General features: G+C 54.1%; 1 protein-coding gene across 7 annotated transcripts in view; it reads right to left on the bottom strand.

The window, feature by feature from the left end:
• Positions 1 to 10,186, bottom strand: part of RRBP1 (ribosome binding protein 1) — a 58,507-nt gene extending 48,321 nt beyond the window's left edge. For 3 of the 7 annotated variants that reach the window (XM_082431636.1, XM_082431634.1, XM_082431637.1), the window contains exon 1: positions 9,920 to 10,185. The gene's annotated coding sequence lies outside the window, so the exon portion shown is untranslated. Of the gene's footprint in view, positions 1 to 9,919 lie in introns of all 7 variants that reach the window. The other 4 variants (XM_082431633.1, XM_082431635.1, XM_082431632.1 and 1 more) reach the window with 3 other exon arrangements.
• Between the last annotated feature and the right edge of the window lie 5,923 nt (positions 10,187 to 16,109).

Raw genomic sequence — 16,109 nt, 5'->3', positions numbered from 1 at the left:
GTAGTTCTGTCAATTTTTGTTTTCTATATTCTTTCATTTTCACCCTGTCTCTTGTAAACAAGAGTTGGATTTTTAAAATCCAGTAAGATATCTTTATGTTTTAACTGGAGTATTTAGTCAATTTACAATTTAAAAAAAAAATTTTTTTTTTTAAATTTATTTGGTTGCACTGGGTCTTAGTTGCGGCAGGTGGGATCCTTAGTTGCGGCTTGCGAACTCTTAGTTGCAGCATGCATGTGGGATCTAGTTCCCCGACCAGGGATTGAACCCGGGCCCCCTGCATTGGGAGCACAGAGTCTTAACCACTGTGCGCCATGAGGGAAGTCCCCAGTTTACATTTTAAATGCTGATATAGTTGAGTTTAACTCTATAATCTTATTTTGTGTTATTTCCCCACTCATCCTGGAGTTCTTTTCGTCTCCTTTCTTATCTCTTTCTGGATTGTTTTTAAATCACTCCATTTTTTTCCCTTCTACTATTGCAGAATACAGTTTCTATTCTTTAGTGACTACCTTTAAAACACAATAATATGTGAGATTCACAAAGTTCAATGTTAAACAAAACTTTACTCCCTCCACTAATTCTAACACCCCTCTAACTTAGGTGTCATTAACCATACCCTTTTTCCAGCGCCCCCCCCCAAACATTATTATTATTCTTTCACATTTGTTTAGAGTTGCCCAAATGTTCCCACCTTCTTCATTCTTCTTTCCATTTGGCACTATTTTCCTTCCAAGAACATCCTGGAGAATTTCCTTTAGCCAAGATGTCACTAATTAACGGTCTTGGTTTTTGCCTTAAAAGTTACCTTCATTTCACCCTCACTCTGGAATTTTTCCCTTTGGTTGCTGTATCACTACACTTTCTACATGTGGGTGGTTTTTCCCTTGTTTGGATGGGTGTCTCCTCCATTCTGTACAATTCTCAGTCATTATTTCATCCAACACGGGCTCTGGCACACCACCTCTTCTCCCTGATTCTCAGTTGGTCTTAGAAGTTACTGCCCTATTTGGTTCTAAAGTGAAATCTGTACATTCTGCTCTATCTTCCAGTTAATCACGCGCTGCAATCCGTTGGGTTTTTAACTACAGTGGTTGAGCTGCCCATGGCTAGAAACTGCACCTGATTCCTTTATCAAACTTGCTAGGTCACTTAACAGTTTCCTTTCTTTGTAGGTATTTTCCACCTTGTCTATTACTTTAAGCAGAGTAAGAAGCGCTTTTAAATACTGTGTCAACCACTCACTGTCTCTGTTTTCACAGACGTTCCTGCTGGTCCTCATTCACTGAACGCGCAGCATTCTGTTTGGTTATTCTCAACCAGGGATGCTTGTTTGCCTTGAAAATTACACGTGGGGATTCTCTGAGCCGAGGATAAAGGCGCAGTCCTTCAAAGACCTGCTTGCTTGTGGACTGGCCCTGGAGCACTCTCTACAAAGAGTCAGAATCGGCTTGAAAATGTCCTACCTCTGAGGTCACGGGATCTGCATGAAGGACAACATCTCAGGAGGGGACAGGCTTACTTCTGACTCACTTCTGACTCACCTTCACCCTGGAGGTGCAGGTGAGCACAGCTTCGGTGGGCACAGCTTCCATCATCCTGCCCACCTTGGTCTCTGCCCCCTGCGCCCAGAGGTGCCATCAGAACTCCCAGTTTGCCCAGTTCACCGAACGCCCTCAGGACTGTGCTCACCATCCAGGGTTATTCTCTGCACTGAGACTCTGGTCCCCTCACTACCTTCCTCAGGATCTTCCAAGCCATTCAGTGCTTTCCGCAGGTGCTGTTCTGCAGCACTTGCCCCACCCGAGGGAGAAGACTGCTCTAGTCCACCAGCCCACCCTGCCACCGGAACACAGGCCGCCCGCCCTTCTTCAAGCTACTGACATTTGGCACTGCTACCACTCGTGGTCAAACCAAACCCCAGCCAGGCAAGCTCGTAAAAGGAAAGAGGTCATCCCTGCGATGTGACCGGAGGGCTGCTATGTAGGGTGACTCCCAGATCCAAGCCTGGACGCACATCTGTCCCAGGAGGAGGGGGGCCTGCCCGGTGCCCTTGCCTCCCGGCCCTGGGCTCTGTGCAGGGTCCCGGCAGGTGGGCAGAGGCCCAGGCGGAATGACCTCTGGTACCCAACAGCCGGCTCCCTTGTTTTGAAGAAATCCACTTAACACTCCAACAGTCACTACATTTACCTTGCTGGGACCGGGGTGAGGTGGGGGGTCTGATGAAGAGTCTCCCCGCAGATCAAAGCTCTGTGAGCCCTCCCTCATGTACTGCGAGGGGCTGCCTTTCTGCTTGGAGAGCATCTGCTCACCGGCAGTAAAACCTGACCCTTTTCCGCAAGCCCTATGAAAAGGCTCATCTTTGATGAACCATCTCCAGGACACGGGGAGGGCAGCACGAGGGGGTGCTTCTTATCAGTAGCAGTGGTAACTCAACTTCACCCTGGTTCCTTGCTGAAGTCATGTTCCAAGCTCCTATGCTGCCGGTGGGAGTACAAACGAGGACCAGCACCCTGGGGAGTCCGCACTGTTGTCCACGGCTGAGCATATGCCTCCCGTGGCCGCAGCCCCACGCCTGGGAACAGACCCAGCGGGAAAGTGGACACGCGGCCGCCAAAGTCAGGGGCAAAACTGTATTTCACAGTATCATGTAATTTAGAGTACATCAAAACAGAAGCCCCAAAGTGGAAACTATCCAAGTGCCCCGGCACAGTGATGTGCAGAGCATATACAACAGGGGGATGAACTACAATAGCCCAAGACCACGGACGGACCTCGTGCTCACACGTAACGTCGAATGGGAGGCCACGATGAGCACCGGCCGTGTGTCCACTTGCCCCGAGTTCACGAGCAGGCGGGAGGGACCTGTGAGCTACAGGTCAGGGGTGTGGTTACCCCCAGGCACGGGCAGCTACCCGAGGGGCACGAAATGAGCTGCTGGGGGACAATGTTTCTTGGCCGGCTGGTCACATGGGGCGCTGCTCCGCGAGCTGTAGACGGGACAGTGCATTTTTCTATATTTGTATTTTACTTTAGTAAAGAGTTAAAATATGTATATACACACATGCCAACTTTGGTAGGAAAATGAATCTACACAGCTCGCAAAGGAGGAGCATCTCTGATGCCAGGCGGGTCTGTCACGGCACGTCCACTCCTGCCAACCCCAGGCCCCTCACGTGCGCTCACCACGCAGCTCCCAAGAGAGGGGAAGTGGGGACCGAGGTCACGGTGGGCACCGCCTCCCGCCTCCAAGCCCCACAGACCTCGCTGTCCCCGCGGCTTCCGAAACCAGACTGTTCAGAACAAATCTCAGGGCTTCCCTCTGAGGTTGGAGGCGACAACAAAGGCTGCAGTGGCCGGCTCGGCCGTGGCTAAAGCCCCGTCCACGCCCCTAACGACACGTCACTAACGAGGCCGCTGTTGACGGTGTCGTCACCTCGTCACCGCTCACTCTTGCGCACTGACCCCTTCCCCGAGTCACTGCAGTTACTATGAAATTGCCCAACTACGACGATCTAGAACTCACCAGGAAATGAAAACGTGTTCAACAGAAATAAAGCTGCATCTAATTCCTATGCAGGATGAGCCTTAATTAAAAAGGAAATAGTTTTTGCTCCAGCTGAGTTGTACATTTTAACCACTGAATGAAAAGTTCCAATAGAACATACTGCCTGGGCTGAGGGCCAGAACCCGGTCTCTCACGGTTCTGCGTGAAATGCGTAGGCCAGATCCTCCCGTCAGGAGGGGCCAGGAATCTATGATCTACTTTTCCATTTCTTTGCCTAAAAGCAAAGGCAGGCAGAGAGGAGGCAACGAGGGATGTGGGCTCGGCCTGGAAGGGGCTGCGACCAGCCAGCCCGCCTGGCTCCAGTATCCCACACCTGCCCAGCGTCCACGCCCGGTCCTCGAGGAAACGCCATCTGGGAGGCGGGAGGTTCATCTCATCCAGCCCTCTTAGTCCAACAAAGTCTGACTAAAAGAAGAGAGAATGGAATGCCAACTACCAGAAAAGAATTTCACCTCCTACCACGAAGGAACACTCTTGCTCACGAAACACGAAACCCACCTCTTTTCAGAGGCAGTGCACGGTTCAAACCAAAAATAACGTTTTGTTTCCTGGTGAGGGCGTCGTCACCGATACGCTCGGCTGCTCTGCAAACCCATCTAGCTCATCAGCTCCGCCGGGAAATAAAGGATGCTCGCTGCGAATTCTCCTCCTGGAACCAGCGCAGGCACCTGGGAAGGGCCCGGTCTGGTGAGGCCCCCGCCTGGGTGACGGACAGCGGAGAACAGGCAGCACTGAGACCAATCTAACCGGCCTGCAGGTGCAGGGCACCTGGGAGAGAGCGAACGCCCAAGCCGTCTGCCAAGGGTCACTTCAGAGCCTTGGCTTCTGCTGGCGGAGCAGGATGGGCCACGTGTGGCAGCACCGCCATGAGTGTAACGGTCAGTCTCCCAACTGGAGCCAGGCTGGAGGGAATCCAAAAGTCGCTTGGCTTTGGAATATGTTTTTTGTGTTTATATTTGATGCTCTAGGAATCCAGGCTACTTGAGGCTAAATGATAATGTACTCACAAAACACAGGCACTAGAAAATCATCTGTTAGCTCGGCAAGGATGGGCACCTACTGTATGCCACTGTCCAGACACTAGGGACACCTCGGGGAAACAGGGGGGCCACATCCCTGCACTGGGAGAGCTTACACTCCAGTGTCAGAAATGACAAAGTCAGTCACGTATGTGACACATCAGGTGGTGATAATGAAAACAAAGCCACGCAGAGAAGTGGGACAGGGGTCACCGGGGCTGTCACTTTAAATAGGGTGGTCAGGGAGGTCACAATGCACAGACCTGAGGATGGTGGGGGAGCAAGCCACGTGGCAAAAGCTCCCCAGGGAAAGCAAGAGCATGTACAAAGGCCCTGCGGCAGAAGGGCCTGCCCGGGAAACAGAGGGAGGCCAGTGTGACCAGAGCAGGGGGTGGGGGTGGCAGCAGTGAAGCCTGAGGGAAAAGAGGGGCCTTGGAGGCCACTGGACAGACTCAGGCCAAGGAGGGTCCTGAACACAGGGTGACACGATCTGCTCTGGGAACAGACCAGAAGGCAGGGGGTGAGGGCAAAAGCAGGCAGACCACTTCAGACCTAGTGAAATAACCCGGGGGATGAGGGGTCTGCACCAGGCTGGCACCAGGGGATGCGGTGAGAGTGGACGGAGCTGATAGGTTTGCCGTCGTAAAGGATACAAGTGTGAGAAGGCACAGAGTGAAGGATAAACCACGATGTGTGGCCTGAAAGATGGGGCCAGCTGGCCTGGTTTCATATTACACGAGGAGGAAACTGAAGCCAAGGGAGGAGAACAGTCACATCCAAGGTCACACCACTTACTCTGGGGACTAGAACCCAGACCAGTGCTCCCCCCGCTGCCCCAAGCTGCAGCCAGTGGGGGACGCTGGGGACTACTCAGGTCACATGCGGACGCCCTCCAACTCCTCCTTGCTCTCAGACTGGGGTAGACAGTGTCCCTCGGGGACCGCCGGCACCCAAGCACGTACTGTGAGTGAGGCTGGGAGGAGAGCACAGCCCCTGCCCAGGGAAGACAACGACAGTCTACGGCTGCCACCCAAGAAAGCACAACTGGTGTGCCCAGAAATTCCCACTTTCCCCAAGAGGACCCCAAAATCTAGATGTTAACAACAACAACTTCTCCAATTTTAAAAGGTGGCTTAGTTGTTTAGCAACCCGGGCCTGAACAAACCTCACGTGCCAGCCAAGTTCCATCCACGCAGGGCTCCAGCTGGGAAGCAGTCTCAAGACAGCCTGAAACACACCTGGTTCACTCACACCTCAACCAGGGTCAGGGCACAGAATTAAAGCTTTGGGTCTAAGATGGTCTTCTATTCCGACTTTGGAGCCAGCAGATGATATTCACTATCACTATAAATAGCTGATCACTTCCGGCACAACCTTAGGGGCCTCCTGTCTGACCAACAAGAAAGTAGCTGTCTATCACTCTGGGTTCTTTGTTAACTGGTTTGACGTTACTCTACACAGTGTACTAAGATGAGAGCACTAGTACAGCCAAGAATTCAGAAATTCTCCCCAAATACTATCCAGTCATCCTTTCAAAGTTCTATGGAATATAACAAAGCCCTGCAAATAGCCAGGAAACAACTGCCGCCAGCCAAACAGGAAAACGCCTGTACCCTGGACTGTGTAAGGTTAGGAGACCGGCAGCTGTTCCAGCCTTGCCAAAATAATCAAACGTAGAAATTACAGAACTTTCTTTATAAATTAAAGTTGACCTGCGTTGCTAGGCAGGTGGGAGATGCATGTCACTTACGGCTCTTAAAGGAAACACGCTACATGTGTCTGGCCTTCAGTCATGGGAGTCGGCCTGCCTGTTTCAGGAGACTCATCAGAACTTGTGTGCCTAAGAAAACAGCCTCCTAGGAAGTCCCCAGGTTAATTTTCTATAATGCTAAGTGGCCCTCTTGCCCAGGCTCTCTCACTTAGAATTAAATATTTACTTTCCCTACAAGCCATATGTTTTCAGCCCAATACCTATTTTCTGTGTCTGTTACATTTGACCACTTTGATGCCCTTGGTGTTAGGTAAGAAGCTCTCCAGGGCACGACCACTGTCTGTGCTGCGCCCCTGCTCCCCCGCCTTCTTTCCCTTAACATGCAGTTTATAATGCACACCAAGAGTCAGGAACAACTGCTTTCTAACGGTGACATCTTATTAGGTGGAAGCGCATGAACTGCCACTAGTTTAATTTTATTTAACTTTAATTAAGTTGAAATACCTCCGTGTGGCTACCGTACTGGACAACACAGTTCTAGATGGAGTGTCTTCAGACACGAACGAGGTTCGTTTGTGGTGTCTAAAGGCCTGGCACACAGGAGACGCTTGACGAAGACATGAAATGAAAGCACTATCTTGGTACTGCCACACCCCACACTGACTCCCCGCCTTCGTTTCCATCTTCCAATTCCAGGTGCTCCCTGGGGTACTTACTGTCCCAACGAGTGTGGAATTATACGGCCTGTAGGTGTTGGTGAACATTCAGAAGGCCGTGCCCACATCGCCCAGCAGCTGGGCAACAGGAACTGACCTGCTGGGCCTCTATGTTCTCATCCACAGGATGGGAACAACCACATCTACGCTATGGAAACGGGCTGCTGTGAGGCCGAGATGTACACCAAAGCTATGAATCTGACTCTAAACAGTAAACCTTAAAAATCAAGTTGGGCTGAGCTTCAGTTGTCCAATGAGATAGCTGGAGAAAATTTAACAGGTGTGCTGGTCTACCTCATTTCATCCGCAATTATTGTGTTACGGGCCAGGCCTTAACCATCGCCGGGCCAGGACGTACAGATGGACAGCACTGTCTCCACTGTCATCATTCTCACTGACCATATTTTTCTCCCAAAACAAGATTTTAGCACAGAAAAATCTGGATTCTCGAAAGAACTGTTGACTCCCTGCCTATATGTCACTCACCTCCTCGTTACAACTCCTTAGGATAAAAGAACAAGTAAGAAAAGTCTGGGGTCCTGACATTTTAAAAAGGCATCCTTGCTACATAATAAACCAGTATGCCAATCAAATTGTTTGCATTCAGCCACTTACGTGGAATTTGGTGCTGTATCATCACTACAGCCTACTGACTTAGGGCTCGTTTCAGCAAAGAGCATAATTGCTCAAATGTGACTCAGTGGCTTGGGATTTATTTAAAATTCTCCCATCACCAAAAACTATTCATGCACCAAGGTACCAAACTAACTTCTTAATCTCTGTAGAGACGTTCAGAGGCCGACTCCTAACTGTGAAAGCGAAGAGTTCTGATCCGGCACAGTGCCTGCGGCTCTACTCCCTGGCGGTTGTTTCCAGTCCCTGAGACACCTTTCTCTCCTTATCTGGCCACCCACCCCGCCACCCCACAGCTCAACGGGTCCAGAAGCCCTGAACGTGCAAGCCCTGCTCCGCCTCCTGCCTCCAGCTTTCCTCCTTCGCTTCATCAGAGAGGGAAGTGGCATCTCCAGGCCCTCAGAACCGGAAGCTTCTTTCTGGAAGGGAAACAAGTTGGCAGCCCACAGTGGGCCTGACCTTTGGAGAGTTCATAAAGAACAGAGACGTCACCACAGCCCGCTGCGGGATCACCGAGCCTTCTCTGGGGTTGGATCAAGGGGAAGTCAAGACAGCCAAGCACAGAGAAAAGCGTAGGGGGAGGCAGAGTGCTCCCCAGCCCCGCGGGAACAGCCAAAGCTCTGAAGAGACCTCCTTCCCCAAAGTCCAGAAAACGCCACGCAGACGCCCCCGCTCTGAAGGTTCCAGCACACCAGCAAAACAGTGACCCGCGAGGCTCCCAAGAGCCTGCAAAGTTTCATTTTCTAAATGCTTCCTAGACTCTGCTGACCTCCGAACTCCAGGAGTTACTGCCAAACTTCCTTCTGCTGGCACAAGGTCCCAGGGTTTCCCAGCACTTACCTGGGAGGCTGCCGGACCCTACAGTGAGTGGGTGGTTCTATCTCCAGGCTACAGATAAGGAAACCCGGGTTCAGAGAGGTTAAGCACCCTGAGCAGAGGGTCTGTAGCGTGGCAGGGGTGGGATTAAGACGACAGGACGTGGCAAGGCTGCGTCCGCAGCGGGCGGGCCAGAGCCAAACCCAGACCCCACCTCCCTCCCGGCCCGGACACCCTAGAAACTCATGCAAAAACAGTAACAGTCAACACCTGTGGACTACTCCCTACACGTGCTGGGTCTTCACGGTTCTCTCTCCGGCAGCCCGGCTGTTCCGACGTGGAAGCGGACCCCGGAGTGTCGGAAGCGGACCCCGGCGTGAAACAGCCTGGCCGACTCCCCACGGTGCCGGCTTTCGGAAGCCCACCCCTTAGCCATGACACCACCCGAGCTACCGTTTGTGACCTGCAGTGTGGGGAGGGTTCCCCGAGGCTTCCCAGATGCTGCCCGGGAAGCGTGGACCCCAGCCCGCCCTCCCAAGCCCGGCGCCAGGGCGGGAGCCCGGGACCCGGGGCGGGAGCCAGGCGGGGTGCCAGCGCTCTTGACGGCCGGGCCGGAGGTGCCACTTCCGCCGGACCTGGCACCGCCGGCCCATTCATCGTTCCCCCGCCGGACGCCCTCGCACCGGGTCCGCGAGGCCGGCCGGGCAAACAGCGCCCCCGGCCCCGCCGCCAGGGGGAGCAGGGAGCTGCCTCCCGCACTCCGGGAAGTTGCCACCGCGGCCGCCGGGCGTCCGGACCCGGACGGTCCGAGTCCCTGCACGGCGGCCCCCACGGTCCTGAGCCCGGCCCGCCCCGTCGGCGCCTCCCGGCCCCGCCGCGCCCCCGGCCGCAGCCCGAGACGGGCGCGCTCGGCCCGGGCCCCCATTCAATCCCGCCCCCTCCCCCGCCGGCCCCCGCCGCCTTCCGCCCGCCCCCACCCCGCCAGCCCGGACTCCAGCCCGGCAACGTCATCCAGCCGCTTCCCGAAGCTTAACCCCTTCCTCCGCCAGCTGTGCGCCGCCCCGCCCCGCCGCCAACTTTCTTCGCCCAACTTCGGAGCGCGCCGGCCGGCCCGACGGCCCGGCTGCGAGGGACGGAGAGAGGTGTGGGGGGGGGGGGGCGGCCACGTCTCGCCGCGGGGCCGCCGCAGGTCCCGCAGACGGCGAGGGCGTGGGGTCCACACCTCGGGCACGCTCGGCCAACGCCCCTGCACGGGGTTCGGCCCGGCACACGCCCCCGGGGCCCGCCCGGACCCCCAGGGTCCGCGGCCGCGGCGACGGCCGGGGGCGCCGCCGGGGGAGGGGCCGCCAGGGAGACGTGTCACTCTCGGCGCGGCCCGCCCGGCCCGGCCCCGGCGCCCCGACGGCCTGGCCCGCGCGCCGCCGCCGCCGCTGCAGGGCCCGGCCAAGTTTCTTACCTGCAGCCGGAGACGCGGGAGGGAGAGCGAGAGGGCAGGAGCCGCCGCCGCCGCGGAACCGGGAGAGAGGAGCCGGCCGAGCCTCCGCCGAGAAGCCGCCCCCAAGCAACTGCAGGCGCCGCGACCCCGACGCCACCCGCCCCGTCCGCCGTCCGCTCCGGCCGCTCGCTGGCTGCGTGCGCGCGTGTGGAGTCGTGGCACTTTCTGCCTCGGAGCTGGCAAACGGCCCCCTCCGTCAGGATCACCGCCTCCTGCCTTCCCCACCCGGGCCAGCCATTCATCGAGCCGCCTCTCCCCATTGGCCCGTGCCCCGCCACTCCGCCGGCCGCTGACCAGTCAGAGCGCGGGCGGCCGAGCCGCGGCGGCGGCCATTGGGCGGAGAGGCGGGTCTCCGCTTCGGCCAATGGGAGAGGGGAGGAGCTGCGGGGAGCCGCGGGGGCGGGGCCGGGGAGGGGCGGAGCCGCGCGGCGCGGCTCTCGGCCCTGCGCGGTGGCGGGGCGGGGCCGGAACGCGCGGCCGAACGGGGGAGGGGGCGCCTGCCGGCCCCGCCCACCCCGGGCCAGCGACCCTGCTTGCCGGAGCTGATTCCGGGAAGGCTGTGGCCCGGCGGGCCGAGAAGGTTCGAATCCCGGCGGCGCCGCGCCTGCGCCCCTGGCCCCTCCGGGCTGAGATGGCGGTGGGTGTCACCCTGAGCAGGGTTGCGCAACATGCGAACAGTAGGGAGAAATGCTTCGTTTAAAACCAACTGACTTCCCCCGCAGCAGCGCCCCCTCCGGGCCCTAGATGTGAGGACAAGTTCTGCTGGGGGTCAGTCCAGAGAGGGCACGGCACTATCTTCAAAGAGATTGCAATCAGCACCAGAAAGAATTTTCTTGAGTAAACTGGGGCGGAAAGGCCAGACGGTGCAAGAGGAATGGAGGGTGGACGTCATTTGCACCCATTTTTAGGGAGGTTACAACTGAGGCACCGTCCAAACCTCAACTGGCAGCAGGGCAATGACTGCAGTTGACCTTCTGGCATTTTACTCCACAATGGGGAGGGTGAGGGGGTCTGACCCACATAAACTCACCCACTTTCCAGAAAACGGAGCAAACGGTGCTTCATGACAGGACTTCCTTCTCTACCCCTACTCCACCACCCGCATATAACCCAGCACTCTCTCTTCATAACCAAATAAGTCTTTCAATTAAGATAATTTTAGACCTGGTTTTTAACCATTATATCAGTGTCTCTTAAAGCTAACTCTTTGAACTTGAGTCAAAGCCACTTTCTTTGAAATTAAGGTTTCTGGGAGGCCAAAAGGGCTGCTGCAGGCTGATCTGCCCTGTACCACTTCCCCCACCCCCGTGGCTGCAGAATCCTGTTCCTAATAGCTGTTTCTTGGACAGTCTCGCATACCCCTTCCCTCTTTGTCACTGGTACTGTACGAGTTGTTAGATGTGGAAATACAAGCCATCATGAGGGAATAAAGAGGGGCTGGGTTGAAATTAAACCGTTCATTCATATTTTTAATCTCAGCAGTTCCCTAGCATATTAATGATTAATCCGCGGGAATTAACCTGGATTAGCTTTCCACACTCAGTCTTTTTTCCAGTGGTGAGCCCCGGCTTGACGTAAAAGTCAAGAATCCCAGCTTCTGGGTGGCATATGCTACCAACTAGTTCTGATTGGCCGTGGGTAAACCAGTTAGCCTCTCTGAACATGGATGTACACTTTTAGGACAATCGCTCCCCTCTCTGGGTTTTGGAGAGTCATTCTTCCATCCACCCATCCATCCCATCCACCCATCCATCTATCCATCCATCCACCCATCCACCCATCCACCCATCCATCCATCCACCCACCCACCCATCCATCCCATCCATCCACCCATACATACACCCATCCATACACCCATCCATCCATTCATTGGTGTCTTGTCGAGTGCCCGGAATTCACTACAGGCTGGGCAAGCAGCCTAGAGTGATACTCAGACCTAGTAAAGACCCACCTGCCCTCGGAGGCCTTGCTGTGGGCACAGACCTCCTTCATCTTATTCACACTGGTTTTCCCAGAAGCAGATCCTGACCAGGAGGGTTTGGGTGCAAGTGACTCATTTGAGGGATGATCACAGGAAACACTGGTAGGAGAGTGGGATGGGAAGGGGCTGGTGAAGAGCACAATGTCAAGCAAGTGGCCTCTGCGGGCAGCCAAGGCTCAGCATCGCTGGGCACTAGGGAACCGCGTGGAGCCCGCCCCAGAGGTGTCCCACCTGCGGTGCCGGACTCCCAGTCCTCGTGGTGGAGGGCTACTTCTGGGGGGCTTTAACTCACCCCGATGCTCCGTCAGTCAGAGAATGTCTTCCAGCAGAGAGAAGCAACTGTTTGCAGCAAGAAGCCTTTGGCAGAAGGCTGAGTGCCTGGGGCGTCTGGGGGCCACGATAGCATCTTCTACCGACCCCACGCCTGCACAGAGTAGGGGCTCCGTAAATGCACATTCCATAAATGTTGTTAAACGAATCATAGGATTACAAACTCCCTACGAGTGAAGGGTGTTTACAAAAAAGGGTCTCTGTGTCTGCTCCCTCCCATGATTGACGTTTTGTTTGGCCTCAACACAACATAGGGATCAGTATGGATGAGTGGCCTGGCCTGAGCCTTTGCCTTTGCTCGGTCCCTGCCCCTTGTCCAGCCTCCACGAGGAGGTCAGCCCCTGCCCCAATCCACCCCCACCTCCTAGCCGGCCTGACTCACAGCCACTGCTGTGCCTGCAGACTGCCCCCCTCGGCCCTGCTCCGCCTTCTCAGTGTGTCTCAGCCTTGCTCTCTCCCAAGGCATGTCTGGGAAAAGTGGGAACCACCCCCAGGACTAGATGGACAGGGGGTGCCTGTGGGGGAGCGAGGGGCTTCCGCCAGGCTCAGAGCCCCTGGCCCTGCCGCAGGCCTGTAACCATCAAGCCACCCAGCACGAGAAGGATCCCATCGCCCAGCGCAGCCTCCAGGTCCTATCTGCTCAGTGCCAGACACAGGCTGGAGCCTGGGAATCAGGTCCCTGCCGCCCCCTGGATGACAGGCCAGTGAGGGCTGTCACATGAAAACAGGCCAGAGAGAGGCCGAGGCGAGCTCAGACTGCTGAGAGCAGAGGAGTGAGAGCAGAAGCTTGAAAGAGAAGGGGGATTAGCCAGGCCAGAAGGGGAGAGAACAGGGCGGGTGGAGGCCTGGAATCTAGGTAGCATGGTGCACGAGGGGCCCGCCGATTTGTGGTGTTTTGCCAAAGCTTGAAGGGTGAAGGAGAGGGTAAGAAGAGCTGAGTCTCAAAAGGTGAGCCTCACGGGCACGAGGGAACCATTTAGAGGTGATGTAAACGCTCCACACCTTGGTGATAGTGACAGTTACACGATCAAATTATGCACTCTTGAAAAGGGCGAATTGGTTTGTAAGCAAATTATTCTTCAATCAACCTGACTCAAGAAAAAAAAAAGGATATGTCCTTTTTGGGTTTTAGTTGTATATTAAAAACAAATAAAGCATTCTTATTGGGAAAAACTAAACATACAAGAATAATTACCTAGAACAGCCCATTAACTCATGACAGGGCTTTGCTTTCTATTACTGACTTGCAAATATTATTTTTAAAGAGTAGGCAGAAAGAGAAGATATCATACAGTGTGAAAAGAGGTTTTACTTTATCAACAACTAAAAAAGGATGATAAATGACAAGCAGAAGAAAAATATCATGTGAAAAAAAGGACGTAACATTTTTAGGTCTTATCACGTGCCAGGCACTATTGGAGATGCCTTACAAATAAGTAAAATTATTTAACCCTCAGAACAACCCAGTAAAGGAGGCACAGTTATTATCTCCACTTTAGAGATGAGGAAACGGAGGCACAGAGAGGTTGAGTACCCTGCCCTTTGTCACAGGGCTGGTCAGAGGAGGGGAGTGGGCGCCAGGGTCCATGAGCATAGCCACTGCATTCGGTGCCAGATCCCAGAAGGTGTGCTGTACCTGTGTGGGTTGCAGTGGTGGTTCAGGGAAGGGTTTGTGGTCAGTGACAGCCAAGGTCGCTCCCGTGGGCCCCTATTTCAGCTGACTGTGATGTTCAGCTAGGTTGGGGACCCACTGGGTTGGAGGCCATTGCAATAGTTCTGGTGGTGAGGGCTTGAACAGGGCAGTGGCAGCGTTGGGAGGTGTAAGGGTCCTTCATGAGGGTGTTTAGGAGGTGAAGTAGGTGAGGCTTCATGACCACGGGAGTGAGGGACAGGGAGGAGCCACCTGTGAGCCCCTGTTCTTGGCCCGAATGACAGGGAGCATGGTGGTGTCACTGCAGGGGCAGGACATGCAGGAGAATGAATAGGTGGGGGAAAGGAAGCCGGGAGGATGTTGCCTGTTGTCTTGACATGTTGAATTTGAGGAGTCTTGGGGAAGTCCAGGGGGAGATAGTGTTTCATTGGGTCTGAAGCTCAGGGGTGGAGGCCAGTGTGGCTATTACAGTTGGAAACCTGAGCATGAGAGAAGGTTCAAACCTTAAGGACAGAGATGATCACACCCAGCATGTGAAGCTGGGAGCTGCACGTGGATGGGAACAGGAGAAACCAGAGCTTGAGTCCTGCACAGAGAAAGGAAAACCCACAAAAGAGTCTGTATCAATCTGCTTTTGCTGCATAATAAATCACTCCAAAACTCAGTGGCTTATCACAATTCTGGTTTCCTATTAGAGCTCACACATCTATGGCAGCTGAGGCTTGGCTGATCTTGGCTGGCTCACGCATAAGTCACGCATGGGTGGGCTGGGGGTTCACTTCTAGTCTGGGCTTGACTGGAGCATCTCGATGCTGCTCCACAAGGCTCACTCCTTTCTTTGGGAATCAGAAACTAGAGAGGGCATTCACTTCTCATGGCGATGGTTGAAGCAAAAGAAAACAAGCAGAAATACACATGGAAGGGAAAGAGTTTCAAGAAGTAAAGAAGGATTAAATGCAGACTGGAAATTCAGCAAGATGAAGACTGAAATGTGTGTTAAACGTGGCAACTCAGGAATCAAAAGGGACCTTCAGGACAGTTTTAGAGGAAGGGGTGGGTGAAAAGTTGGCCACCGAGTTGTGGAGGGCTGAGAAGTGAATAGAGCCGGCGAGGAGGTGGGGGGGCAGGTAGAAGCAACGTGCATCCATTCATCCAACAGATGAATCCAACTCAGGACCTATCACATGTCAGTCACTGTTCTAGGAGGTGAGGAGACAGCCTTGAACAAGGCAGAGGGTTCCTTTCGTGGAGTTCACATTCTAGTGGGGAAAAGACGGTAGCCAGGTCAACCAATAAATAAGCAAGGTGAGTCAAAATGGTGCCAAAGGCTACAAGGAGCGAGAAGAGGCTCCTGTGAAGGAGAGGGGCGGGCTTTGGGAATGGGGGGTGCAGAGGATGTAAGAGGCCGGTCAGAGAAAACCCCTCTGGGGAGGTGATGGTTGAGCTGACACTTAAAGGACGAGAAGAAGCTGATCTTGTGAAAAGAAGGAAGAATAAGTGAAAAAGCCCTGGGGTGGGGAGGAGCTTAGCAGCTGGTTCAGGGAACAGAAGGAGGGCTGTGTGACTGGAGCTCAAGGAGGAAGGGAGAGAAGGCAAAGGCCGTGAGGCAGGAAGGTGCAGACAGGAGAGGGGCCTTAGGATGTATCTGAAGCCAGGGGAGTGGGAGCCTTAAGTGGGAGAGTAGTGCCGTCTGATCTGCATTTTTTTTTTTAATTTTTAAGTTTCATTTAATTTATTTTTTTATACAGCAGGTTCTTATTAGTCATCAGTTTTATACACATCAGTGTATACATGTCAATCCCAAAAGATCACCTTAGCAGTGGTGGGCAGAAATGTTAAGACGTGGAATGGAGGATCCCAGGACCAGGTAAGAGGGTTTTGTAAGATTCCAGGCAAAATATGGTTGATGTGCTGGTAAATATTTAACTATTGGCTACTGGAGGTGGGGGGCAGGGGAGCATTCCTAATTTGCAGCATTTGCCCATGTCTGGGGTGTGAATACTCCCATCGGAGCTGATTTCAAGTCACCAAACTCAAAGATGGGAAGAAATTCGCGGTAACGTACCATTATAAACCGTACAGATAACCTCATGAATAATCTCAAAGGCAGATATAATAGTAAAATGTAGTCAAATAATTAGGAAGTGATGAGGAGTATTTATTACTTTTGTTTTTACTATAATCTATGT

The sequence above is a fragment of the Balaenoptera physalus genome (genome assembly GCF_965194825.1).
Source record: "Balaenoptera physalus genome assembly, chromosome: 16".
NCBI lineage: Eukaryota > Metazoa > Chordata > Mammalia > Artiodactyla > Balaenopteridae > Balaenoptera > Balaenoptera physalus.
Note: the sequence above shows the minus strand (reverse complement) of the source record. Positions and strands in the feature narration are given on the sequence as shown.